The sequence below is a fragment of the Anarhichas minor genome, unplaced genomic scaffold (assembly GCF_050575085.1).
Source record: "Anarhichas minor isolate MPS153535 unplaced genomic scaffold, ASM5057508v1 ptg000055l, whole genome shotgun sequence".
Lineage (NCBI taxonomy): Eukaryota > Metazoa > Chordata > Actinopteri > Perciformes > Anarhichadidae > Anarhichas > Anarhichas minor.
The window spans coordinates 3,414,040-3,441,086 of record NW_027466501.1 but is presented as its reverse complement, the minus strand read 5'-3'; the positions used below and the strand labels follow the sequence as shown (position 1 = coordinate 3,441,086).

At 43.2% G+C, this 27,047-nt stretch overlaps 1 pseudogene; it reads right to left on the bottom strand.

Annotated features, from left to right (window-relative positions):
- Positions 1-1,747: 1,747 nt before the first annotated feature.
- Positions 1,748-26,713, bottom strand: LOC142931872 (uncharacterized; annotated as a pseudogene).
- Positions 26,714-27,047: the final 334 nt, after the last annotated feature.

Here is a 27,047-nt window from a genome sequence, read left to right as displayed (position 1 = left end):
CTGTGACTGCTGGATCATGCTTCCCTTACTTCCATCCTCGCTCTTCCTCTTTTGTCTCTCTCCCATCCTTTATTAGAGGTGGCGAGGAAACTTTTCCCGTCCTGTTTTTTTCCCCCCTTTTGTTCCAAATCAAAGGTATCTATGTCTCGTATCAATTATAGAGCCCAGAGCAGCGAGTTAATTTCCAGTATAAACCCTCGCCGCTCCGTCTCTGTCTCCCATTTTGCTCCGCAGGTCTTCCACACCTCTGCACAATCTAATGAGAACCCTCGTTCAAATAATTACATTAGTAATCCCAGGGGGAGACTGGGTAATTTATTCACGGATGGCTTTTTTACTTTGCCATTAATACAACTAGCTTTTATATATTCTTTTCTTCCTCCAGGTCCCTCCCTCCCTCGTTTTTTTTCTCACTCTGCCTCTCCAACCACGATGCTGAGCTTTTTTTCTCAGTTCTGATCATCCCTTTTTCTGTTTCCATCTGCTCGTCCCTCTCCCAGCTCCCCTCAGATAATGACTCCCAGCTCCCCTCAGATAATGACTCCCAGTAAATTTTTCCTCTCCTTCTCTGAGAGCTTCTGTATCACCTTGCTGCGGCGGCAGCGCTTTCCTTTGAATGAATGACAGACGTCCCCTCCGTCTCCTTGTCATCCATCTCACTTTTCACTTCCCGTGCGAACAAAAGATGCGCCTGGTCCTTCCCGCCGTCTGCGTCATAAAAAAAGGCACTTTATTTGATTGGCTTTGGAACACAAATCAGTGTCAAATAGTCAGGCAGGAGAACACGTCTCTCCTTGTTCATCTTAATTTTTTCCCCCCATATTTTTTCAGTCTTCAAATCCCTTGATGGATCTATTTGTCGAATCAGTGAAAGATCAAATTTGAAATTCTAAAGTCTTGCTTTGAGGGCCAGAAAAAAAACACCAAGAGGCCCTCAACCCTTCCCATATCAGTTTGAGAATTTGTGATAATTTTGCCCACAAATGTATTATTGAAGAATATGCACCATGTAAACATAATATTAACCAAAGTATTAAAAGTAGTCTGACACAGGGCCTCTATAAAGGGCCATCTTAAAGCTGCAGTTGGTAACTTTAATAAAAAATATAAATATCATATTTGCTCAAACTGTCAATATATCCTGCATGAGACAGATAATCTGTAAAAAAAAAAAAAAAAAATCTGCTTCCTTTGCCTCCTCTAAGAGCTCCTAATGGCATTTGGAAGATTCCACCGTGCCCGAAGAAGCCGAGGAGTCTCTAACGCAGCTGTCAATCGCTGCTGGTGAATTTCAACTGCCAAACTAGCAGCGCTGATCAAATATGAATTAAGATTCTGTTACTTCGTCGCCTATTTCTCACAGTACACGAAAATATGTTCTCAGAAACATATTTCCGTGTACTGTTCAGCTGTCAAATGAGAAAGTTCCCTCCGGACGGTGGGATTTTATAAATGTCAATGGAATCAATCAATTTAAGATCAAATTAAATCAGAATTATTTTTTTTTCGTTTATTTGTATATTCTGTGTATGCACGTTGAGAGCAACGTAAAAACAAAAGAGTCAAATTCCTTGTATGCGTACGCATTCATGGCCAATAAAGCTAATTCTGATTCTGTAATGTTATGGAGAAGTTTTCAGAGGAAGCTAATTTGAGGTGCTCACCATTTCAGCTTATATGTTGCTGTTTATAGCACATATTACCATATAACTAATTTACAATTAAATTAAATAACCACAAATTATAACTACACACTAAAACTACGGCCCCCGAGAGTCGGGGCCCTCGGTGCAGCTGGTAACCCGGCCACCCTTGTTGAAGCAGCTGTACGCAGCTGGGTGAAGGTCAGTGAAGAAAGGCCCAAGTAGCCGATCCTCCCGGTGGTGTCGGCATCGACGTAAGAGCTGAGGTGGAAGAACTCCTCCGCCGACAGTGTGATGCTGAAGTGCCGCAGCACCTGCAGGGAGACAACGGCAAAAGTTGGAGTGTGTATGTGTGCCCATGTGTATGTGTGTGTGTGTGTGTGTGTGTGTGTGTGTGTGTGTGTGTGTGTGTGTCCTGGTGTGTTAGGTTGAGGGGTTTAGGAGATGTCATCGCTAACCAGCTTGCTAATTGTTTCTATCGATCTGTCGTCAGTGGATTGTACAGCAGGTAAATGGCAGGGACAATAAAACAGGAGCGTTAGCTGCTGTTCTCCTGGGCCGAAACGTCAGCGTGGTCTTGTTGCAACCTTCAGCTTAATTGAACAATTAAAATTACTGATTGGCTGTCAAGTGAACAGGTGTGTGTGTGTGTCTGTGGGTGTGTGTGTGTGTGTGTGTGTGTGTGTGTGTGTGTGTGTGTCTGTCTGTAGGTGTCTGTGTGCGTGTATGTGTGTCTTTGCAAGTTTGCAAGTTTGAGCTCCATGGATTTTCAGTCACTCTCCTTCAGACATTTTGATAGAAGGGACATAAGCGGAGCTGCATCAATAATTCATAAAGAACCACTTTATCAGAGCAGGACCCCTACCTTCCTGAAGTTCTGCTTGGGGACACTTCCTGTGCGAGCGGGGTCACACGTCAGAAAGCGGCGTCGGACGGAGGTCCAGGAGGAGTGGACCGTGTTGCTCAGAACCCCCGGGCCCGTCTGAAACCATGCGGGATCGCCATCAGACCCCCGGACAGAAGGAAAGGAACAAAGGAGAAAGAAAACAACACATAAAGGTGAGAGCACCCACATGATCGGTACCATTTCGCTTCTTCACAAGCTGAGAACAAAGTGTTTTTTGTGTCTGTAAACTTGCGCACAGACACACCATCGAATCAAATAAGATGCAGGGGGTCTCTGCAATTCTACACAGATGGTCGGTTTCTGGTCGAGACAATGCAGATCTGTGATTCCAAAGTTGGTTTGGAAAGGTTGCAGCTCATGGGTTGCCAGATAAGGCCCTCACCCACGCGCTCCACTGAAGCTCGGGGGCTCGGCTTAGTCGCTCAGCAGGAGTCCTTTTAGATCGTGCCCACCCGTGTGTCATTGTTCAAAGCTTCATATACACCTCCCCATGCCAGAAAAAGAGGCACCGCGACTTACCACAACTTGCCCAGTTTGCTTGTCATGGGAAGCGATAGTCGAGAGCCTGGGGGTGGGAGGTCCCCGCTGAGTTTACACAATCTGGCAACCCCGCCGTCGTCCACCATCGCCACCCCCTCGCATTCCATAGCCACCCACCCACTTCACTGTAACCCAGCGTAGACTTGCAGCCAATAAAACTACAATAGATCAGATGCTAAACGCAGGAAAGGAGAGGGACTACAGATTTAATTTGAAATGTGCCAATGTTCCGCTCAGCGTGGATAGAAGGCAAAGAATCTCTGTCTGTGTGTCCTTTGAATATCTCATGAACCGTTCAGCTGTTCTACTTAACACTTGGCAGGTGTATTGATGGGAACACAAGGATGTGCAGTGTCGAAGTTGGTGCAATTTGGACATGCGACACAGTCAATATTAATAAACTTTGAATAAACAAGCGATTGCGGCCACCGGGGGCAGGGATTCAGGGCTCTGTGGACTGATTCAAGTATGTCTTCAGGCCGCGGCTCATTGACTGCAGTTCACTTTTGCTGCCAGATGCTTGATGTTCTAATGTTACAACCAAACTCTTCTTCACTTTCCTGGAGTCAACGAGAGATGAGCGCTTCTCGACCACGCTGCAAGCAGCACTTCCTGCTCCTAACGGGCACCACACTGGTACTCATGAGCCATATAACATTATTTGTCTCACAACAGATATGTGCAGCGTACTATAACAAATGTTTTTTACCGCTGCAAAGGGAGTTTATGTCGCTCATGCAACGTCTTGGTCTCTGCTGGTTTTAGATTCAGCAGGAAGTGACGAAGGAAGTTGTGATATGACACACGGCCATTATTGATGATGTCAAACTTCACAGCAAGATGCTCAAACTGCTCCCGAGTCATTCTGACGTTGAGAGAGTGGAGGATCTCTGCAAGGCACGGTCAGTCGTTAGCATGGTACAGGTAGAAGGGGTAGCTAAGTGTCGTATATGAGTGTCTGTGGTTTGCTGCTCACCCAGGAAGGAGGTGGGGCTGATGTGTCCCTCTTGCTGAGGATCTTCCTCGGCGCAGTTCCTCTGGATCTCCTTCCAGCAGTGCTGCACAGCCGCACGTGGCCTTCTCTCCGTGCTTCCCTGCTGGCTCCCCGCTGAGGCAGCACGCCTGGAGGTGCACTGGGGGACAGACTGGGAGAAAAATTTGAGGGGGGGGGGGGGGGGTTGATGTTCAGAAGAAAGGCTGCACAACTACACTGAAAAATCATCTTCAGTTTTGCACCAAGCAGCTGATTCTAACGGCATGTCTGCACGGGAGGTGTTCATGAAATAATTCCACTTGCAACATGTTTGAAAAAAAGCTGTTATCATTCGGAAATAAGTCTTAGTAAGTTAGATCATTTCACTTTATAGTAATTCAAGAACATACTTGACACAAGATAAGTTTTGGAATCACCTACAAACTCTGGTTTGAAATCATTTACATACGTAACGTAATGCTGTGTCTCCAGAATTAAATAGCAGCTTGATGTCTGGTCTGAGTGAACAGGCATCTGCACGTACAGTAGCGCCTAGCTCAACTGTAACTGGTCCTTTCTTTATATTTTTAAAAACTATTAACACACTGTTATTTAAGGCTACAAAAAGAAAACAGTGAACATTTCAAATCGTTTTTTAATTTCAGAAGGTTAAGAACAGAATTACATTTTTAAACGTGGTTCTGAGTCGTGGTTCTAGTATGTAATTGCAAATAACATTGGAAGTCGACAAAGTACAATTAATGTTGGGGTTTAAACGGGTTGTTTCTTGTTTCTATGACCAAACAAATACTTGTGCATGGGAGTGTATGTATATAGCTATGTATGTATGTGCATGTGTATGTTCTATGTATATATGTTATTATTGTTTTGATATATCTCTATATATGTCTCTCTCTATATATGTATATTTTTATCAAGCGGTGTTATGTTCCTTTAGTTATCCTTTTACCCTGTGTAATAGATAAATAAAATAAAATGTAAATTACTATGATTAATGTTATTATTAGCAATATTATTAATAATAATATCCATAATAATAGTTATTAATGCAATTACAAAATGACTACTAGTATTACTATCTCCAAAATGAAAACTCTTCTCCAAACAAAGTTTCTGAAGAAATATGATGGTGACTGTAAACAGATCTCGACTCCCTTTATATATACAAAGACAATTTCCACCTCATGTTATTTGCATTATTTGACAGCTGGAGTGTCTTGTAGTCTGTTTATTCTCCCCAAACGGCTGATGTACTGACTGTACAGACACTAGCAGCAGAGCTAACAGAGGCTGTCTGTGTGATTGCTGTGACACAGGCTGCAGGGGGACGTTCTGAACACGGACAAGGCATTTACTTTATTTTGTATGGAAATTGTAAAGAATAATTTATTTGAGCGAGCAAAAATATATATATACTCTGCTCAATACATTTATTCCTATGTTTGCTATTATCCACATAAGTGCACAACAATAACCTCTCTCATTCAGTTTTACTCGTTTTCCAACTCATACATCTCTTGCTCTGTGTGCTGTTTTTAGACGACTGAAATTGTGGCACACTGTAACAGGGACGAGTGCACAGAGCGGGGATGAGCGGGGGGGATCCCGTGATTAAGTGTCCAAGGGTTTGTAAGTGCACAGAGCAGGACATTTGAATAAGTGAAACAGGGTGACAGAGGTCAGTCTTCTGGATATAAATCTATTTCTGTGCACTCAGAATATATACAGTCATTCTGTAGTTTCCAGACTTCTCGTAGGAACATACTGAGCTTTGCAGAGCAGCTGGTGTCTTCATGCATCACAGATCATACTGCAGCATTCAGTAAAAAAAATGTAAAGAATATTCTCAGACTGACATTTATAACTGAGCTTAAGTGATGTTATTGTTTTATTATTTTACGATGATGATCATTTCTATATAAACAGTAGGTTTGACAGATGACAAAGGTCTTCTCGTCATGTGCTGTACCTTAGCGCGTTGGAGAGTGGCACCTGCAGTCTCTGGGCAACTCAGTTTTGTTGCTGAAGCTGTTGCTCTGGAGTCAGAGGAAGGCGATGCGACGCTGTTGGTGTGATAACCTGCTGCTGTCCGGCCCAGTGCACCAAAGCGCTTCAGAAGTTCTCTGTACTGCAGCTTCCTCTGCTCATTCACAGGCATCCGACTCCACACACACTCGAACTGAGAAGCAAAAGGAGACACGCACAGAACTAGAAAAGTGCACTCAGTAGAGAGGGAGCAGATCCCTCTCTACTCTCCCAAACAAAGAAGAGTTGAATTACATTGAATTGTCCCTCCGGGCTCCCATACAGTCAAGATAAAGGAGAAGATAATAAAAACGGGGATTTATTCATCTCATATCGTGCCTAACTTTAGTGGATCATAACATAAAGAATTAATCTGCAGATTCTCCTGTTCAAAATGAGACCAAACTTTTCTATAGATGTCAGTTTTTGAATCGTGTCAACGGCCATAATGTGGCCTGCAATAGAGTCGGTAAGGCTTCGATTGCTGGAAATGCATTTTGATACTGAAGCAGTTGTTGATCACTTGCGGCCGGTTAAGAGGAGTGAAGAGTAGGGCTGTCACAGTGAAGGAATTTCCCATACGGTGATGATTGGCTCAATAGTGGGATATGCAGTATTTATGCCTTTTCTTTCTTTCTTTTTTTACTTCATTTATCCAGATTTAAGTGCTACATAAATAAGCTTTGTTGGTAGGCCATTACTAGGAATATTATTACTTTATAAATAACGAAGAAGTTAAATAGGCATAACGTTATTCTTTCAGCTGAAACTCTTTAGTTGCGCCTGGTTGCTGTGATACGGAATGTCTGCGGAAGTAAAAATGGCGGCCGGGGGGGGGGGGGGGGGGGGGAGAAGGTCGCCGGTCTATGTGTATTCATTTCTCCGCCATTGTTGTTGTTGATCCCCACTTGTAACCTACAGGATGTGTCGGTTGGTCTTTGTGGTATTTGTCACGCTGCTGTCGTTTGTTGCAAAATGTAAATACGGGGAGCCCCCATTGCAGAGAAAAACAGTTGAATAAAACAGTCAATAATATGTTTTTTCAAAAATTGTAAACAAATACAGTCGTAAATGAGCACAAAAAAATATTAGGCTGACGGATCCAGTATTGTGTGAGATTAGCCGTGGACAGAAAGACACACTCTCCCCACAGGTCTACGCCTGGCGGAGATAATAATCATTTGCACTGGGGGGGACTGGCACCCCAAAGAGTTACACACCGCACAGTAAATTGGCTTTACAGATGACTAACTTTCTCACACAGTCAATAATTATCAGCAAAGATGAATTCGATTTTGATTAGAATAATTAAAGAAAACATATCAGACTAAAAAGAATGAAACTGGCAAATGCACTGAAATTCAGACTACTCTCCTCATTTGTAACCATGGACTGATGCCAGCGTGTGTTGCTTCAGCTTGAAAGCACCGGGAGAGTTGTTGGAAATGTGCTTTTTCTCTTAAATCTCTCCTCTTGGAATTTGAATGCACTGGAATATAAGTAAAGAATTTTTGTTATCTGGCTTTACCTGATCATTTGTGAGTTTCAGACAGTGACGATCACGAAGCTGTCTGAACTGCTCTTTGGAGACGGTGGTGCTGTTGGAGGGGTTCAGATCCATCAGCTCTCTGGTGATTTCATACAAGTGACCTGAGACAATTTCCTGGATCTGCTGCAGATGCTCCTTGACCTCGGAGGTCTTCGTAGGGATAGGGGATCCGGTCTTACTCAGGCACCTCTCTGACGTCTGACAAGAATAGTTCAACATTCTGGGGCGAATACATTTAGGTTAGCCTAGCTTAGCATAACAAGGCTTATGCAGTCAACGCAAAGACGCGAATAGAGATAAATTAGTGCCAGGCGACGTGAATTACACGGCATGAATTGCATGCTGTGTCGCTGAAGCCATCAGCGTTGACATTCTCCTTTAGTCGCTGTTGTTGAAAAATCATTGTAGCCGTCCGTGGACATCCAGAGCTCTTCGATAGTAACTCATATTTCAAAAGAGACCAAAACAATAATGTTACTGCCGTATTTATCCTAATTTAGATGACGTTATTTTCAGTGTTGATGGAGCAGCTGCAATGTAGCATAGCTCCGATCGATCTGATCTCCATTAAAAAAAACAAGCATTTAAAAAGTAGTTTGCTTGTCGTCTTGCAGACGGACCTGACAAAGCATTAAGACTTTTGACAAATCTGCATCATGGTGAAGTTATTTCGGCATCCTTTTGAACCATTGATTGCAATTAAATCACAGCAGATTCTGCTTTTTTTGGCTCATACCATTGCAGTAAAGCCAATTATTTCAGCCAACATGTGACTTGCTTGATACAGTGAATGCAGCTCGGTGAAACACCTCCAGATGATGTTGTGAACCCAGACATGATACTTTTGTTTTTTTCGATATATCTGGGACTTTCACAACAGACAAGAAGGCCATGAACGCCTGGAGGATGGACAGCCAAAGGAAAGTGATCAGCGGAGAAAATGACGACAAAGAAAAATGAAGCATGTTCGAAATTCCCCTTATACAAATTAGGTGCTGAGGCAGTGATTAGTTCTCACAGCCTCTCTCGCAGAAGGACTCTTTCTGGCGCTCGGCATCAGGAGAAGCAGGGGGGCGCTCACACCTCTTCTCTGCTTTATGGTCAAACGCAGACAGGAAATCCATGTAAGCTAGCTTCGAGCCTAAAGAGAGAGGAGGGAGGAAGTGCGACAAGTTGGTTTCACACTTAATGATTTCAACTACCAGGTGCAGTTTTTAGCCTGCACAGGCAATAAGGCATCCCAGTGGATTAATCCTGCAGAGACCTTCTCCAGTGCCACCATGAGGTGGGATATTTTGTCAAATTACCTACACTAATGACCTTCCTATCAGCCTCAGCTGTTTAGTGCTACAGAATGCTAACATGCTCAAAATTACTATGAGGAACTAATAACTCATGAAACAATTTAATGCCAGCAGTGACCAGCCAGCTGCGGATGGACCCAGATCCGGCTTTACTAATGAGATCTGATGAAGGTATTAATCTAGCAAAATCTGAGTGGTGCTATTTTTTTTCATTTCTGTCTTTAATTGTCTCCAATGTTTGTCTTTACAGAGAACGTAAAAGATGCCGTTGACTTGCGCAGGTGATTTACATGCTGCTCTCTGCGGACAGAGCAGCCATAGGTTTGTAACAGGCTTCGCATCTCGTTCCCGTCTCTCGTTCTCGTCCACTGTCACTGTGCCATCTCTGTTTGGTTCCAGGTGAGTCAGGGAGTCGCTCAATCCCTCACAGTTCTCCTGCAAAATCTGTCTATGAATAGAACAACAAGAGCGTGTGATACAAACAGAAACTTGTGCTGCTTTGATTTCATAGATTCAATTAAGTATTTCTGTGCAGACGGATAAGTAAAATATTTTTCCCTTGAACTTTACTCACATCAGATGAAAAAGTATGAGAAAATAAACATTTGAAAACTCTCCACAAGTCCAGCAATTGTTATACATCTGAAAAAAAATGTTTTTTCCGCTCTTAGAAATCTAACCTTTGTTTTCACAAAGCTAATAGATTGCAAACCCTATTGTACAACTAAACCAACTGAGGAAACTATACCAACTGTGTCTATTATGTTGACTGTTTTTTATGTTTTTATTTTAATGGCTGCATGTATTTTATATTTATGTTATATGTACGTTTCAGGTTCATTAAGTTTAAATCACAACTTTTTTTCATATCAAGCTTCATCAATGTTTTTGTTGTTACAGTGTAGTTAATAGATATCAAATTAAAAATATTTCTTTAGTTTATTTTATATTGTTGGGCCTTCCAGACTAGAAAAGCCGGTTCGCTCTGTCTCTCCCTTCTTACAGCTGACATCCACCCTGCATTATTTGCACCTTCAACACCTCCATAGCACACGACACATCCATGCAGTGCTTTCACTGTTGATCGGCCCACTCCATTGTTTGTTCAGTGTTAAACTTAGTTAAAACTGTTTATTTCAAGTGAATCTCTTGTGTGAACTCCTTCCTTAACAAAGATCCTGAGCCAGTGTGTGATAACTGGTCAATGTCTCTTAAACTAGCAAGCTCAACCCCTGCTACTAAAGTCCGCCCAATACTGCATATGCCACCTACTTAGCCGGCTAACTAGCTAGTTTATGAGATTGGAATATTGTTCAGCATCAAAGTTTAGTTAAATGGTTGGAGTTCTGCTAGTCCCCAAAAAACACATTAGGTTTTAGGCCATAATGTTCCATAAAAAAAACAACTTACGGTACCAGCCAAGTCTTGAAGTCCCAGTGAAATGAAAGCATCTTTAGCCTTAGAAGCTCAAGGTAGAACTGCTTCTCACCAAGGAGTCCGTAGCGGTAGTTGGGTATCTGATTAACACGGGATCTCGGGGGACACCGGACTGGGGGCACTGGGGCTTGGGCTGGGGCTCAGGGGAGCCGGACTGGGGGGACTGGGGCTCGGACTGGGGCTCAGGGGAGCCGGACTGAGGGGACTGGGGCTCAGGGGAACAGGACTGGGGCGACTGGGGCTTTGACTGGGGCTCAGGGGAGCAGGACTGGGGAGACTGGGGCTCCGGAACTGGTGATCGCTGGCATTTGGCAGCGGGGTCAGGAACTGGTGATCGCTAGCATTCGGCAGCGTGGTCAGGAACTGGTGATCGCTGGTATTCGGCAGCGGGGTCAGGAACTAGTGATCGCTGGCATTCGGCAGCGGGGTCAGGAACTGGTGATAGCTGGCATTCGGCAGCAGGGTCAGGAAATGGTGATCGCTAGCATTCGGCAGCGGGGTCAGGAACTGGTGATCGCTGGCATTCGGTAGCGGGGTCAGGAACTGGAAGTCGCTGCGGCTCGGAGGCGGCAGCAGCAGGAACAGGAGCCCGCTGCGGCTTGGAGGCGGCAGCGCCCGGGTCCTGGGGTAGCTGCGGCTCGGAGGCGGCAGCTGGAGTCGGCCGGACCGCCGACAGGACACAGGGAGCTGGAGTCGGCCGGACCGCCGACAGGACACAGGGAGCTGGAGTCGGCCGGCCGCCGACAGGACAAGGGGAGCTGGAGTCCAGATTTGCTCCATGCAAATCTGCATCCCCTCTGCTGCATTTAGATACCAGTCTCTTACCGTTGAGGTAGTTGTCATTGATCTCAGATACTGTATGTTGCTGCTGTGGACACATCTACAACAAGCACACAGGAAGGCAGGTCTTGAAGACATCTCTTTGTTACAAACTTTCACAAAGGCTTCATCCATTGAACATCATTATTGTTGTCATTTAGCTTCTACCTGCTTCATAATTTTCTGCCTTTCTGGTAGGCCGTATGTTTTTGAAGGAGGCAGAAGAGGAAGTCTATGAGTCCCAAGTCATTTTTAGACAATTTATCATTTTGCTTTGAGATTTTGTAAATATGTAAATATTCAATTCACTTTCTGAAAGAAGTTTATGTTTGCAGTTATTGCCTTTCCACACATCTCCATGGTCAAATCTCTAAGTCCACTCATATTGGTACATATTCTGTTTAATACTTTAGTTCTTAATTGTCAGTATCACTCTCCCTGATTTCCTGTCATGTCTCTTATAAATGCATAAAATGCCAAATAAAATGCCAGGCATAAATAGTGCCAAAATGGCTTTTAATGTTATTAAAATCTTAGGGAATATAACTTTAAAAATAAAAAGCAGACTATTCACATCATTCTACTTAGCACATCCTTCTTTTTTAATTAAAATATCAGGTGAATGCATTGCTGATTAGCAATTCCTGCGAACATCTTCCTCACCCCATGGATGATCTTGATCCTGGTCTTCATGCAAGCCAGGCACTGCTCAGCAGAAGTTAGCAGGGGGTCGACCTCATCCTTATCACCATGACCCTCACAGCACTCCCGCCTGCCTGGCTGTGGCCTCTACAGAAACCATGGGGTGAAACAGATATTAATTCACACAAGTTTAGATTTTTGGCCTTTAAATCAGGCACATAATTAAATTCACCATCTTTGTGTTATTATACCCAGCAAATTGGAATATTTGCTCCATTTTGTGAATTAATTTGTGTTGTTTCCGCACTCCAAAGAATGCCCTTCATGTCTTCAAGCACACTGGGCATTTAAACTGCCTGACCTAATCTACATTTAATTAGAAGCACACTTGTATTCTAAATCTAGGAGACCTGCTTTTTATGCCTTGCAAACATGACTAACTTTAAGTCCTGGCTTTGTTTGATGAGCCTTCTCTTTTTTTGTTATTCTTTCTGCTGTCTTTTTGGGAGGTTTTTGTTTAGTGGATACAAATTAGAGCGATGCCCTGCTGCTCTGTTTTCTGCTTCCAAAGCATATAATTAGCCCAAACAAGCAGAAATGAGTGCGATTCTGAATCTGTGTGCTTCTCTGCTCTGCTAATGAGAGACGAGGAGGCTCACTCTTACTCTATTTATAATCCGGGATGATTTCTCCAACGGCTCATGTGCTAAGAAAGACATCATTTTACAGGAAGCAGGGGGCTTATGTTTGATCACCGTGGGTGGGGTAGGAGTCGGGATGTGAGGCAAGATGGAGTGGAGGGGGACGGGAGCCTGGTGGGGAGTAGGAAGGGATTTTGAAAATCTCTATTTAAGCATTGAAAACCCAGCCATGCAGAACTGATGGGATTTTTGACGCCGCTGGTCAAGATGTTCTGGCTGCCGTTCTCCTTTCTGTAATTCAGGCCAGGTTGCATTGGCTTTTAAGAATTGGAACCAGACACATTACAACAAAGTACACATGGAAATTTGACCTGTATCTTTCACTGACCATCTATGGAAGATTTAAAATGATGAAATCTAGCTGTAAGGAATCTCTGTATTTGTGCCTGTGAGTCCTTCGCATATCTCTTAAACCGCTCATCTGATCTACTTTACACGCGATGGGTGTATTGCTGAGGACCCAAAGGAGTACTTTGATGTACAGTATATATATATATATATATATATATATATATACTGTACATCAAATATATATATATCAAATATATATATATATATGACTTTTTCTTTTGTAATTTGTCACAGTGTCATCTACAATTTAATCATAACCGAGAAACTGTTGAAGTTGTAATAAAATTATTTTCTTACAAAAGCTGAAAAAGTTGCTGAGATGTACGTCTTCAGTAGGAACCAATGGGTTAAGAGCTAAGAGCAATATATATTGCTCTTAGCTCTTAACCAGGGAGAAGTCATAATGTATTGATATATGGACTAATACCTTGTTAGTTTTGGTCTCTGGGGTTTGTTGAAAATGACTAGAATATCATAATTCTAAAAGATATCCAGCACCAATCCATGTGGAGATTGGTGAGGTTTAATGTGTCTGCTTTGATGTTGCGATAGTCGTGTAGCTTTTGTTCCCCACTCACCGTTCGTATGTCAGTCTCCGACAGCGTCCCATCAGAGCCGTGGGTGATGGCCCTGATACGGTCAGTCAGGCTGCTGTATTGTCGCTCTAACCTGAATCTCATCCTCTGGGAGACAATGTCCAGGATGTTGCCGGTGTCTGAACTGACCTGCATGATGGAGGAAGGTCGCTGTCCCCTGACTGACTACGGGGTCGACTGAGGTGAAGTGCATGGCCAAAGGGCAGATAGTTTGGAGCACAGTACAGAAGGGGGACTGTAATAAAAGCCACAGAGGTCTAGAGGTCTCACAGAGTCTGGAAACACAGAGAGAAAGTTTGAGAGTGAGCTGAGAAAAACCCCAAATGAGCACAATTCATGGGTTTATCACTTAGCAATGAAATATCTAATGCATCATATTGTAGCAGAGTCCTGCACGGGTCCTGTTTTACAAACAAGCGCCCCTGCACAAAGCTCAGTGTTGCCAGATCAGATTTTTCAGCCCAATCACAACTTAAAACCCACAAAATGTAATAAAAACCAGCCAAACTCATAACCCGAAACCTGTAAACCCGTAAAAAAACATAACATATCTCTCCCTCAGCCCCTAAAATGATGCTGTGGGTGGACTTGTGCCCAGACCAGGGGAGGGAGGAAGTTACACTTAAATTAAAAAAATAGCTGTACAAAATAAGATATTTATGAGTCAAACTTAATGGCAATTATGTTTTCATCTTCCCCACAGCAATTCTGAGACATCACCACATTTACTGTAAACTAATTTGACCGAATGAGTCTGGCTTCATCCGCAACTACATGCTATTTATTTAACAGGAAGTCTCGCTCCTCCAGAGCATCACACAGATAAGGCGGTCAGTGTTTCTGATGCTGAAAGCCAAAGTGAGGAGACACAGAGGGTTCATCCTTTGGTCTTTGAAGCTACTTAAGACACTAACAGGCCAGGAGGTCCAGTGTAGGCAGAGAGTCTATCCTAACTAAAGGAGTCAGGTGCATCTTGTTAATGTTCCAGCCTTGAAGGACACTGATTTCCATTGGTTCTGGATTGACCTTCGTGCAGCTGCTTGCAGCTAAAGAATCAGAATCATATTCAATTGTCACTTGAATTTCAGCGAAAAAGTAAACAAAATGCAAAACTATAATTGAGCTAGCAGAGCTACATCTCAATATACAAATACAAACTTCAGTTGCTATCTTTTTAATTATTATTATTATTATTACTGCACTGCGTGTGTCTGGACGTGTTTCTCACTTGTTGAAGTGTGCGTCAGAGATGGGCATGCCGTAGCAGCTCAAGACCTTCTTCAGTACTTCCCCCGTGACTTATCCAGTGCGCTGAGAGTCAACCAGCACTGAACTGAGCTGCTCACTCAGCTTGTCCAGCAGTAAATTCTCCATCTTAATAAAGTGTACACACACACACACACACATAAATCAAACAGTGCGTTAATAATTAACCTCTTTTTTCTTTTGATCCAATCTTGTGTTGTCTCTCTGTTTGATCTCGTGGTGTACTGTATGCTGTGTGTGATATTTGATCTCAGTATGTTGTTAACACACTCACTCTTCTCTGTGAAGCTGATGCCAGAGCCAGTTTATCAGCACACCGTGTGGTCTGCCTCTCATCTGGTGTTTTCTGCTCCTCCTGGGGACAAAAACATAGTGCACTTAGTACATATTTATGGCCTTAAATGGAATTGAAGTGCACACACACACACACACACACACACACACACACTAGCACATGGTTAAACAAGCATACAGCAGTGTCTTCAGTCTCCTCTGGGACATCCAGGAGCTCAGCAGTCTGCAGTAGAGGGTGGTGGTGCAGTGTTGCCTGTGGGAGCGGAGCTGATGCTGAGGTTGAGTCTCTCCAGAGCGGCCAGCTGGATGACCCCCGTGTGTTCCGGATCCAGAGCATTGAGCAGCGCTGTGATCCGTGACCGTCGAGTTCGGGGCCGGGTCCCACCCGGTCTCTCCAGTGAATGTCACAGGTCTGCTCTGGTGATCCAACCTGCCTCCTTCTGGAAAGAAACCAAACTTTTAGTAGAAAAGCCAAGTAAAGGCCTCAGTATGCTTTAAATCAGGGATTCCCAAAGTGTGTTGCCTCTAGGGGGTGCGCGAGAGGAAAAATGTAATGGTGGTCTAATGGTGCAGTCCTGTCTCCTAAAAATTACGTTTGACCATAAACGTATTTTCTCCCTGATTACGTTTGTGTTTGACGTATTACAAATACGTTTCTCATCAACATATCTTTACCATACTCTAGTCTTTATTATTTTTCTGTGATCTGCCTCGCCTCTACCCCCGCCACCCACAAGTTGTTGACCCGCGGCCTGTTCCGAGGGCTGACAGACCTGACGATGGGGTGCCTCACGGCGGGGGCGGCTGGAGACCTCGCGTCCGGCGCCAACAGGTGAGCGCCTGCCACTCGGAACCATAAAACCAAGTCCCGGATTTCACCCCGGGGACATTCTGGAGGTATTGTGGCCGGGTGATGTGCCTCGTTGCTGGGGAGGTATGAGCCGAGAGTGGCGGGGTGTTATGGAGGTATATTTTATTTATTTGTATCCATCTAACCCTAACCATAACTTCCACTAAGCCACGTCCCCACCCAAACCTAACCCTTAAGAGAGTCACGGTTACTCCCGGATTTTACACGCGGGCCTTTGTGGAGGTATTGTAGCCGCGTAATGTTCCTCGTTGCTCGGCCTGGATGAGCGCGTTTCTGCTGGAGACAGGCGGGGTGTTTTGGTGGTATCTCGGCCGACAACTCGGTGTTGTTCCCGTGCGTGGATGAGCGCATTTCTGCCGGAGACAGGCGGCGTGTTGTGATAGTATTCTGACCGCGTAATAGGGAGAAGGAGAGGCGGTAGTGGAGAGGGAAAAAAATGTTAGTGTTAAAATGTTGATGAGAAACTTATTTGTAATAAGTCAATGTAATAAGTCAAACACAATTTTTAGGAGACAGGGTTGCATGCATGCCTGGTGCAGTGAGGTTCTGGCTAACAGCTGTCTGAAGCCCTCTTATTTACGTCGCCACCTGAACACCAAGCATGCCAGTGCAAGTCAAAAGCCCCTTACATTTTTATATCGAAATTGGAGGAGTTACAAAACAGCCAAAAACAACTGCAGTCTCATTCATGTCTTGGGTCTACAAAAAACGCACTACGGGCTTCTGGTCACAGAATAGCAAGAAAGGGGCTACCTCACACAATCGCCGAAGACGTGTGCTTGCCAGCTGCCAAAGAGATGGTGGAATGTATGATTGAAAGAGAGAGAAGCAAACAAGTTGGACATTATCCCGGTGTCCAACAACATATAAGGGGGGGGATTGGGGGTGCGTGAACCCGGTCGGGATGTAGAAGGGGGTGCGTGGCCTAAAAAGTTTGGGAACCGCTGCTTTAAATGAACAACGTTGTGTACAAAGTGTCATCTGACCACCTCTGAATGACCACACTCAGAGGCCGATATAAAGCCGGCATACATAGCTTCCTCCTTACAGCATCCCCAGGGTCTCCCTCCAAGAATTCTGTGTTTTGACTGTTATAGGACAGTGTTTGTTTGAAAGGCTTGCCCTATCAGAACACGTGGCCGTTCGGCCTCTTGCAGCATTCCTGAGTACCGCTCATCACTCATTAGCTTCAGAAAAGTGAAAAAGAGTTTGGTTGTGAGGTTAGTACATCCAGCAGCAAAAGTGAGCTGCAGTCAATGAGCCTCAACCTGTAAAGGCCCGCTGTGGACGACTTGCTCGACTCAGTCCCTCAGAGTGCTGAAGCCTCGCCCCAGCTGCTTCACAGAGCGCTGTTCACTTGTTCATTCAAATTGAATGCGATGCGTGTCCAAATTGCAGGACACTGCACGTCCTTGTGTCCCAAGCAATACACCCGCCAAGTGTGAGGTAGATCTGATTCTCGAGATATGCGAAGAACACACAGACAGACAGACAGACTTTGCTTTTAATATTTAGATTTTCATTCGTGGCATCAATTGGTTGTACACATGAAAAGTGACTGAAGAAATGTGAAAGTATGAAGAACTGAAAAAAGTAGTATGCTATCCAACAATAGCAATAATGACACATTTGCTGTATAATATCTTGCTTATAACAAGGGTACTTCCTAAAGAGATTTTAAAATGAAAAAAAAACTTCAATGACAATTTCTTTTAAATGAGTTTCTTGATTTAAAAATAATTTTATTGTTTCAGCAAAAAAAAAGGTTGTGTACGGAGATCAGAACTACGTCCATAGCAGCGGTCTGCTAGAAATAACAGACTGTAGAATGACATAATTGACCAATCAGAACAAAGCTGTGTAATAATATGGTGCTAATGATGGTATGGCACAACAGCGACTCCATCTGACGTGTATGTTACGTCGGGAGTCACACACAGACAATGTGAATCATAGCAATTCTTTCGAGCTCTTGAATGCTTCCTCAGAGGTAGTCTAAAAACCATAGTTGGCTTCGAACCTGCCTGAGTAAAAAAGCTCATTATTGGCTGGCGGTGTGAGGACACTCTTGTTTGATCTCCCACCCGCCGAATAGATTATTAAAACAGTTGATGGATGGATTTTTCTTTTCTCCCATGCCATTAAAAGGAGGAGATTTTGGCAGACAGATATGTGTGATTCATATCTGGGAGAGGCTTCACACACACACATATACACACACACACACACTTCCTCAAACTTGGAAGCCGACTGTTGTTTTTGTGAGTGGCGGCAGCAACATCAAACATAACGGTGAATTAATAGGAAAATTCCACCCCCCTCTCCCCAAAGTTTTAGTCAGACTCCAAAGTTTCATCCAGCTGAAGTAGACTGATTTGGAATTAAAGAGGCAGAACTGGATGCGGAGGCGTGTTGAAGGGGATGGCTGTCAGACGAACATATGGCTAGTGACTGAGTGGCTAACCGTTGGCCATATGCAATCATCTAATCATGTTTATGGCCATCAAAAAGCTGCGGATGATGATTGGCTCATCTGTAAAGCTGTCTGGCATTTATATCTAAAGCACACACCTGAGCATGTGCCTTTGTCTCTTAGCAATCTGCTGAGATTAGTCCCCTGTGTCCTGTCTGATCGCATTCAAGATCACTCCCGTCTTGTCTGTTACTGCAGTTTTTTTTAAAGGCGGTGCAAATAAAGGAAGAGGTTTGAATATGCATTTCAGTGTTTAGGAGACGCATCGCTCTATTGTTTGTCTATTTACTTCCCTAGTCCTGACTCCTACCGCGTCCAGCAGGTGGAAAATCTCATTCAGTCGAGGGTAAAGGTCCTGGAGATCCAACCCTGAGGGAGGAGACAGGTGTAAAGGAAAGGAAAGAAGACGATATATCATAATGGATATATAGTCATCAATCCCTTATAATTCCAAAGACCTCTCCCAGACCAGCAACCATTGCTGCATCTCAAGTACATTTCCTGTGTAACGTGATCTGTAAATCTGCCAGCTCAAGACCTAAAAAAGCTCCTCTAAAAATCCTCTGCCACGGCTTTAGTGTGAGCAGTAACTACTGCAGATAGATGGGGGTTCTGGCTGAAGATATGCAAATTGTTGCATTGTTTGTCAGACAAATTTAAAAAATGCAGGTTTTCTTTTGAACAGCTGTGAATTAAAGAGCTTTGACGCTGGAAATCAAAATCCAGAAGAAAAAACAGTAAGGTAGCATGATGTGCTGTTCAAAATGTTTAGGGGTTACGCTCATATACTGTGGGGCATTTCTGCATTGGACTATAGGGTTAATATTGAAGGGTAACTTTAGTTACAGTATTGAATGAGAGTGTAAAGTCATTTTTCAGGGCAACTCCTCATCGTCAATGTACGTCCTGAAGAACTTGTTTTTGCTGCTGACAGGCTGACAACATTATGGAAAGAACCCCTACAGCGAAATAAAACCTTTTTTCTTTCACTTTCCAGTCTGTTTGTTGTTGTGCGTCTCACTCTGAGAATTCTTGTTCTGAAATGTGCGTCACATTGTGGAAATCACACTAAGCTACGCTTTCCGAACTCCAACACAAAAGACTTTGACCGGTACACATCTATTCAACTCTCACTTGACACATATTTCGTTTGCAGCCTCCAAATGAACAAACAGGTGCGGATAACATAACTATCAGGGTGCACAATACAGTTCTTGGTCTAGTTATCAAAAATGATTTATAAATGGACGTTGCTTTTCAACAATAATCAACCGCAGAGCAACCCCTGAGGACAGCCCCATTTTGTGAAAGAATCTTTGGAAATCAGTGCAACAAGAATATGCATAATATGGTTAAAATCCAACTGCCTATTCGTGCACGCTTTGAACTGAGCTTTGCAGGTAAATTTTTTTGTTGAAACAGACTTAACACAGAAGATAGGAGACCTGTGAACAACATGTGATGACCTCACCACATGTGTGAAAAGGGCCTAAGACTTATGAAGATTTGTGTCGCCCTCTCCCGGTCTCACGAAGTGGCCCAGGAAGTGTTTCCATCTCACCGGCCCCGTTGCTCTCACACCGTAACTGCAAACACACAAAATCCATACAGATGCATGAAAAATGTATTACACAGACGATCGCTAGATTTTGAGATTAAAAGAGTAAAGGGCAGGGAGGTTGAGGAAGAGTGGGTTTGTGGAGAGAGGGAAGAAGGAATAAAGATAAATAAAATGTCTTTCCTTACCTGCTGGTAGGAGTGAGGGTTCATGGGAAATATAAAGCTGCTGAGAATGGCCCTGAGGAGATGCTGTTTTACCAGGCCAGGTGATGTCAAAGGCCTGCAGCGCTTGCCACACCGGGGTAGGGTTCATGCACATCTGATAGGTATAAAAAAAACACTGGTGTACATTCATATTTAGAGACAGACCTTGTTTTTCTCTCCTCAATAAAGACAGGAAGTGAGTCATCTCTGGTTGCCATGGAGAACATCCCAGTGCGGCTTTCGAGGATGCGAGAGAAGAGCCCTTCCCCGACTGCCGCCTTTCCCGCAAATTAGCCGTGATTAACACACTAACTCAGGAGCTGATTTTTCTGGGCAAACATTTTAATTAGAAGTGTTCCCTCTGCCGTTTGCATCCTGACGCACCACTTAGAGCCAATTTAGCCCTCCGTCTTTAAATAGGATAATGCAGTGGAGAAGGGCCAGATGGTGACATGCAAACGGGGATGTATAACAGACAAAGTCTTTCGGTCTGTACCTTGTCATAGAAGAGAGTTTGCAGCTTCCTGTGTCGCAGTACTGATGGGGCATCGTGCAGACCGGAAAGATATTCTGTTCTTTGTTTCCTCTGTTTGACTGTAGTTGTCGCTCAACTGGACACTTCTATAAAACACAATCAATAGAATAACTCTTGAGTCTCCTGTTTACTTTATAAAAATACGGCCAAGATAGTTTGAGACTAGATTTTGTGAAATAATTGGATAAATAGATAACCACACTTAGCAGACTTTTAAGCGTAACAACGATATGTAACAAGTGTAAAGTCAACATTTACTTTTGATTTCACAAGTGACATGAACAGTGGTTTCCAGGGTGAAAGTCCTGGTTGACCCGCCCTTAGTTGACGTTCTTGCCAGTGGTGGCTGGTGGAAAATGTTCTAGGTAGGGCCATCCAATCAATTTCAGCAAACATCCCAGTATGATTTAATGCAAAAAAATGAAGGTACAAAACACGCATTACTACTTTGCAGTTAAATATTTAACCTTTATTCCAACACGAAAAAAAGCAGTAAATAACACTTTGATAAACACGTCAGGACATCTTATTTTTGTCACCCTCACAGGGAATTCAGTATAATATATATATATACAGTATATATACCGTATAATAATATTCAGTATAATATAAAACACACACATACATATATACAGTATAGATATATATATATAAAATACAATATAATATAATAGAGCATGTTTATTTATTGAGATGCCCCTATGGACCTTGTTATAGGAGGTAAAGATCAGGAGAAGTACATAAAATGTAATTATGAATACTGATATTAAATTAAGCTATGATGAGTTTTCACTGTTAATTTACCATCTCAATTAAATGTGACCAAGTTAAGCAGATGAGACTGAGGACAACTATGTAGAAGAAAAGATGTTCACTTTGCCTAATATGTAGCTTGACAGAGTTCTCCATGTGTGTCCTGGTGTTCTCATGTTTCCTTACCTCCTCATCCCTCACTCCCTAACTGTCCGTGCTGGATCTGTCCCCATTGTTTTAAAAAGCTAAATAAGTTATTAGCATGATGTCATCCAGCTAGCCAAACCTGTCTGGTGTACAGCTAGGCCAAATCCCAATGTCCCCCCTAAACCCTCAAACCCTAAACCCTCAAGGACTTGCTGACGTCACCTGGTAAGTGATTGAGTGTGAGAGACTGTGAGGGCTTGAGATGGTGTAAATAGGAATTTGCTGTTACCATGAATACGACAAAAAATATGATGGATAATTGTGTGTATTTGTTTTATACTTTGTACTCCCTGATCTGAAAGTCTTCAGACTCTTTCCTCACAAGTTGAGAGGTAACTTCATATAATCTATTTACTCGTTTTTGTCAAAACAGCTTCAATACCAAATATTTGATGAATAAATTAATAAATATTTTCCGATTTCAAGTTTATTTTTTGTTCCATCTTTAACCCTTAATGTTTCTGTGTAAATGTAATACTCCAGGCTGAACACATGTGAGCCGTCCTCTTTGTTTACCCTTTTTTTTACGTCTCCATGCATCCACTGGTTACCCCGTGTTTAACGTCACATTGCAATGATTTGTGGGTAATTCCCTTAGGCTAAGTCAGCATACCATGCTGACTTACGCAAAGGGTTCATAAAGGGCTCAAAATGTCTGCGAGAGAGCCTCAAACATTCGATGATTTGACAGTGGGACATCCCTAAACCCTCACGGACTTCGCGGGAGCGTGCCTCAAAGTCCGTAATGGGGGACATTGGGATTTGGCCCTAGTAGAGAAGCTTCACATGTACTGCTTCCCTTTCCTGCTAGTCTGCTGTCTGATTGTGAGGTCAGGCTGATCTGGGATCAGCTCTTTGGCCTGCAGAATCTCCGCCAAAGTTCTCCTCTCAAACGGGTCTTGGAGGAGTAGTGCTCGCCTGTAGAGACTTCTCCTGACGAGGACGAGCAAGCTCGGGGCCAAAGTTGTTTGAACTGAATCTATTTGAGGACGCTGATTGGCTAAAATGTATGTCATTTATATCTTTAATCAGCAATTGGCTAAACTTTTTCATAGACCCGCCTCCTGTGGGCCATTTCTCGATGGCCCCAGCACTGCTGAGACATGCAGACAGGCGGAGAGGATGTACAGGAAAAGCATATATTTTGAGCAGATATAATAATTTACAAATATTACTGGGTACATTCCATATTTCAAAAACACAGTTATTGACAATTTGTATAATTTATTATTATTTTAATTTATTTGTGGCTCAAGGTGGGGCGACACCCCATGGCCCTCTATTGGCCAGCCGCCACTGGTTCTTGCTCTTTATATATCATGTAACTTTCACAAACGGCTGCTCCATATACTACGTGACTTGCTCTGCCCGAATGCAAAAAAGTCATACAGAAAAGAAAAAAAATGTCAAGTCCAGATTCAACGTGTCTGTGGTTTTCAGTAATGTACAATGCCACTATTTTTTTCTGGCAACTGGACTGCATAAGTAAATACAGCCTTAAAGAGCAGCTAGCATGGCTAGAGACTCATTAAAGTCTTGTAAGCAACCTGGTTGGAATGCTGCTTCCTCTCAATCACATTCTCAAAATCTACATTTCAATTCACTGTATCCATACCTAGCTCAGTGCAGACTCGAGCAATCTTGAAGTCATGGCTGTCACTGAAGCCTAGCTTGTCCAGGAACAGTTTGTAGGAAATGGTGGACGTGTTATTGGGACTGTAGTGATTCCAGATGGAGCAAGTGTGTGTGTGAGATAGAAAGAGTCCTGAGTGCTAAAACCAATTAATGCCATTGAAAATGAACCTGTCACACACAATCCTCTAGAGCCGCATCAAAAAAAGTTGAGGAATGTTTCTGGAGTGGATTTGACTGCAGGGTCCGAAGTTTTAAAAGTCAATTAGCTCCCTCTCATCCTGAGACAAAGGCTGACCACAAAGTTAGTGCTAGTGATGTCCTAGCCGACAAACGACTCCCCACCACAGGGGAATACTGGGAATAGTCAAGGCTGTGCTGGTTGTATGACGTGTGTATGTGCAATATATTAGAGTGTGTACACGTTAGAAAAAGATGATTTGAATTTGATTGCATGCACACTTTTTTATGTCAGTATTTGTTCAGACATTCAATTGTGGAGCTCAGATGTCATACAATGTGTGTGAGAGAGTCTGTGCATATGAATACAGTTTAGTGAAAGGGACATTAATGAAAAGTTATTTTATAGCAAAGCAAACCCAAAAGCTTAAATGTTCCACACCATCTAAGTCTTTTGCTGTTGTTCTTGTCCCAGGATTGAATTTATCACAAATAACTGTAAATCAATATCAATAGTTCAACATGTTGTATACGCTTACTCTATTTCTTGCTTAGCATTACAAAATATGAGAAGTGCAATACCACTCTCATGTTTGTACAGTAAATTCAAAGCGTCAGCTTCATATTTAGCTGGTTAGCTTAGCTTATCATAGAGACTGGAGGCAGGGAGGTAGAATCTGGACATTGTTGTGAGGCAAAAAAAGTACATAACATTCAATTAGCCATTCAGCTAAACAGCAGGTTTTGTCACAACTAGGCTTGGGAGATATGCCTAGTTTATCTTTCAACACAATATTGGTAGCATACATTTGATTTTGTGTTATGTGGTATAGAATCGCACTGTATGGCGCTGTTAGCTTCCTGAGACTGCCCCGTTAATACAGGTGCATGTGGGAGAGTAAACAGTAATTGATCTCAGTGAAAATGCAGTTTTTGAAAGTCTAAACAGTTTAAGATTGGTGGTGGTGACGAGAAGATGTGAACATGGTGTAGTTTGTTTATACCCCAATGTTAGCTTTTTACTTCTGGTTTTAATTTTGAAGATTGTCATGCCGAACAAATCGTGTAAATATCATAAACGTTTGTTTGCCACCGATCTCAATTTCTGCAATAACCCAGAATCCAATGAAAAACATCCCATTGGATGTTTGTCTTTAGAACCAGCGCAATGCTAACTTCCTGGTTGGCCTACAAAAATACTTCATACTTGCAGCAATCTACGTCACATCCTGCTGACTACCTGAATGTTGGTCTCAGCTCACGAAGCAGTCAACCAGTCACACATGTGTGTGTGCGGTGTGTATGGGCCTTCCTTTGCATGCGGCTGCACAGATTCGGCATGTGATTTGTCGTGTCAGATTGTGTTAGACTTGCACCACAACCCCACCCCCCGAAACTCCTTGTCTGTCAGCTGGATGCAGTAGCTGTCCAAGATGCAGCGGAACTCGTGCCGCTGGATGTGTCCTTCTCGGTTGCAGTCAAACAGGCTGAACACTCTGATCACGGTCCTCAGGTTGCCTCCGATCTACGGGGGGTTCACACACATGTGATTGACAGCAACGGCAACACTACACCTCAGCAGGTGAACTCGTGAACCCGAGAGAACTTGTGAGGCTCGGCTCGCCGGAGCTTTCATCTCTGTGAACACGGTTATCGACACGCCCGCCTTGATCTGTAGAGGCCTGGGTCTGTTTTCCCAAAGTGCTGACAACTGATGAAGTGGGAGAGAGCAAGGAGGAGATGCAAAGATGGCTGGGAGACGGATGAAATAGAGAGAGGAGAAGGAGGGGGATTGTGAGTCGGTAAAGCACAGACTGAGAAGTTTATGGTTTAGAACAGCAGCTTGAAATGGATGTGCCTCTGTGTTTCCTGGCTGAAAATTGGGAGATGTAATTACATAGGATCTGAAGAATATATCTAAGACTAAAGTGGCCAATAGATGTTTTCATTTATAAATCTTAACTTGCAAAATTCAAATAAAATCCATAACAATTCGTATTCAATGTAGAGTCGTTTCTATAGACACCATTTTTTATCTACGCTGGTGAAAATAGATTAAAAAAATAAATGTCATGATCAAAATTTACGTGACAACTTGACAGCTTATTGATTGCTGTACTAATGAGAATAATCAATGAGTCTGAAAAAACAAGGCCATGGGCCAAAAAGTGCTGGAAAACTATTGTGTTAGATCATCATGTGACACGACAAATTACATAACCATGCAAATTTGGTGAACCGGTCCCTGGAACACAGCGAAACGCTGACTTCTGGTGCTTTGTACGTTCAACCACCCATCTACATGTCCTCCTCTTGACTTCTGTTATGAATGAGAAAACCAAACTTCCTGGACTGACCTCGTCAGAAAAAATGACAATATTGGTACCTGTGAGGTAAGATTACTGTTTTTGTCAATGGAGTCTTGTGTCTTTGAAAAAAACATAGATAACGGCTTCAGTTCCCCATCAGAAAGGGCTGTCTGGCAGCAAGGTAAAGCCGTGAAAATATTCTAAATACAGTGTACACTTTTAATGATATTGATTTTTTTAGGTGTGTAAAATATGCCTTGCTGCTGCTCCAGTCCACAGCAGAACATTGTTTTCTCCAAACTCCATCTACTGTAGATAATACATTAGATTTATATATTTAGATAGGTTTTTCTCACAACTATTCAAAGTACACGGGCTCCAGACAGGAGAATAATAGAAATTCTACCCTGTCAATTTAAATAAAAAATATCACTGCGAACAGTTAGCGAGAGAACTAACCCGACTAGCCTGCTAACACGGCTACAAAATGCAACGTAAGCAAAACTCAACCAATTAATGCGTTTCATTGAAGTCAAGTGTATTTTACGCACACATCATAAATCAAATCAAAACGGATAGTTTATTTTCAAATACAGAACTAACACACAAACCCACCCTGTCTACCTTGGAGTAACACTGGATCGTACTCTCTCCTTTAAGGAGCACATCAACAACACAAAATCCAAAGTCGGTTCCCGAAACAACATCCTACGGAAACTGACCAATTCCAAATGGGGAGCCACAGCACACGCATTAAGATCTACTGCTCTGGCCCTGTGCTATTCCTCTGCGGAATATGCATGTCCAGTTTGGGAGAGGTCAACCCATGCCAAGAAACTTGACCCAGCACTGAACAACACCTGCCGCCTGATCACTGGCTGCTTGAAACCCACCAACAGCAACCTTCACCTTCAGGGGCATTGCCCCTGCTGATATTAGACGGGAAGTTGCCAGCCGAGTCGAGAAAACAAAATCTACTAGTGATGAACGCCATCTCCTCCATAGATGTCACCCTCCGGCCCAACGGCTAAAATCAAGAAGAAGCTTTCTCAGCCATGTCCAGCCCCTAATAAAGTCTCGGGAAGAAACCAGACTCCAACTCTGGAGGGAAAAGCTTGAGAATGACCTTCCTCCAACTGTCATGGGAATACCCCCCACTGAAAACCTTCCCCCTGGCCCAGAAGCACCATGGGCTCAATGGAAAACACTGAACCACCTCAGAACAAGAACGGGACGATCAAAAGCTGCTCTGGTC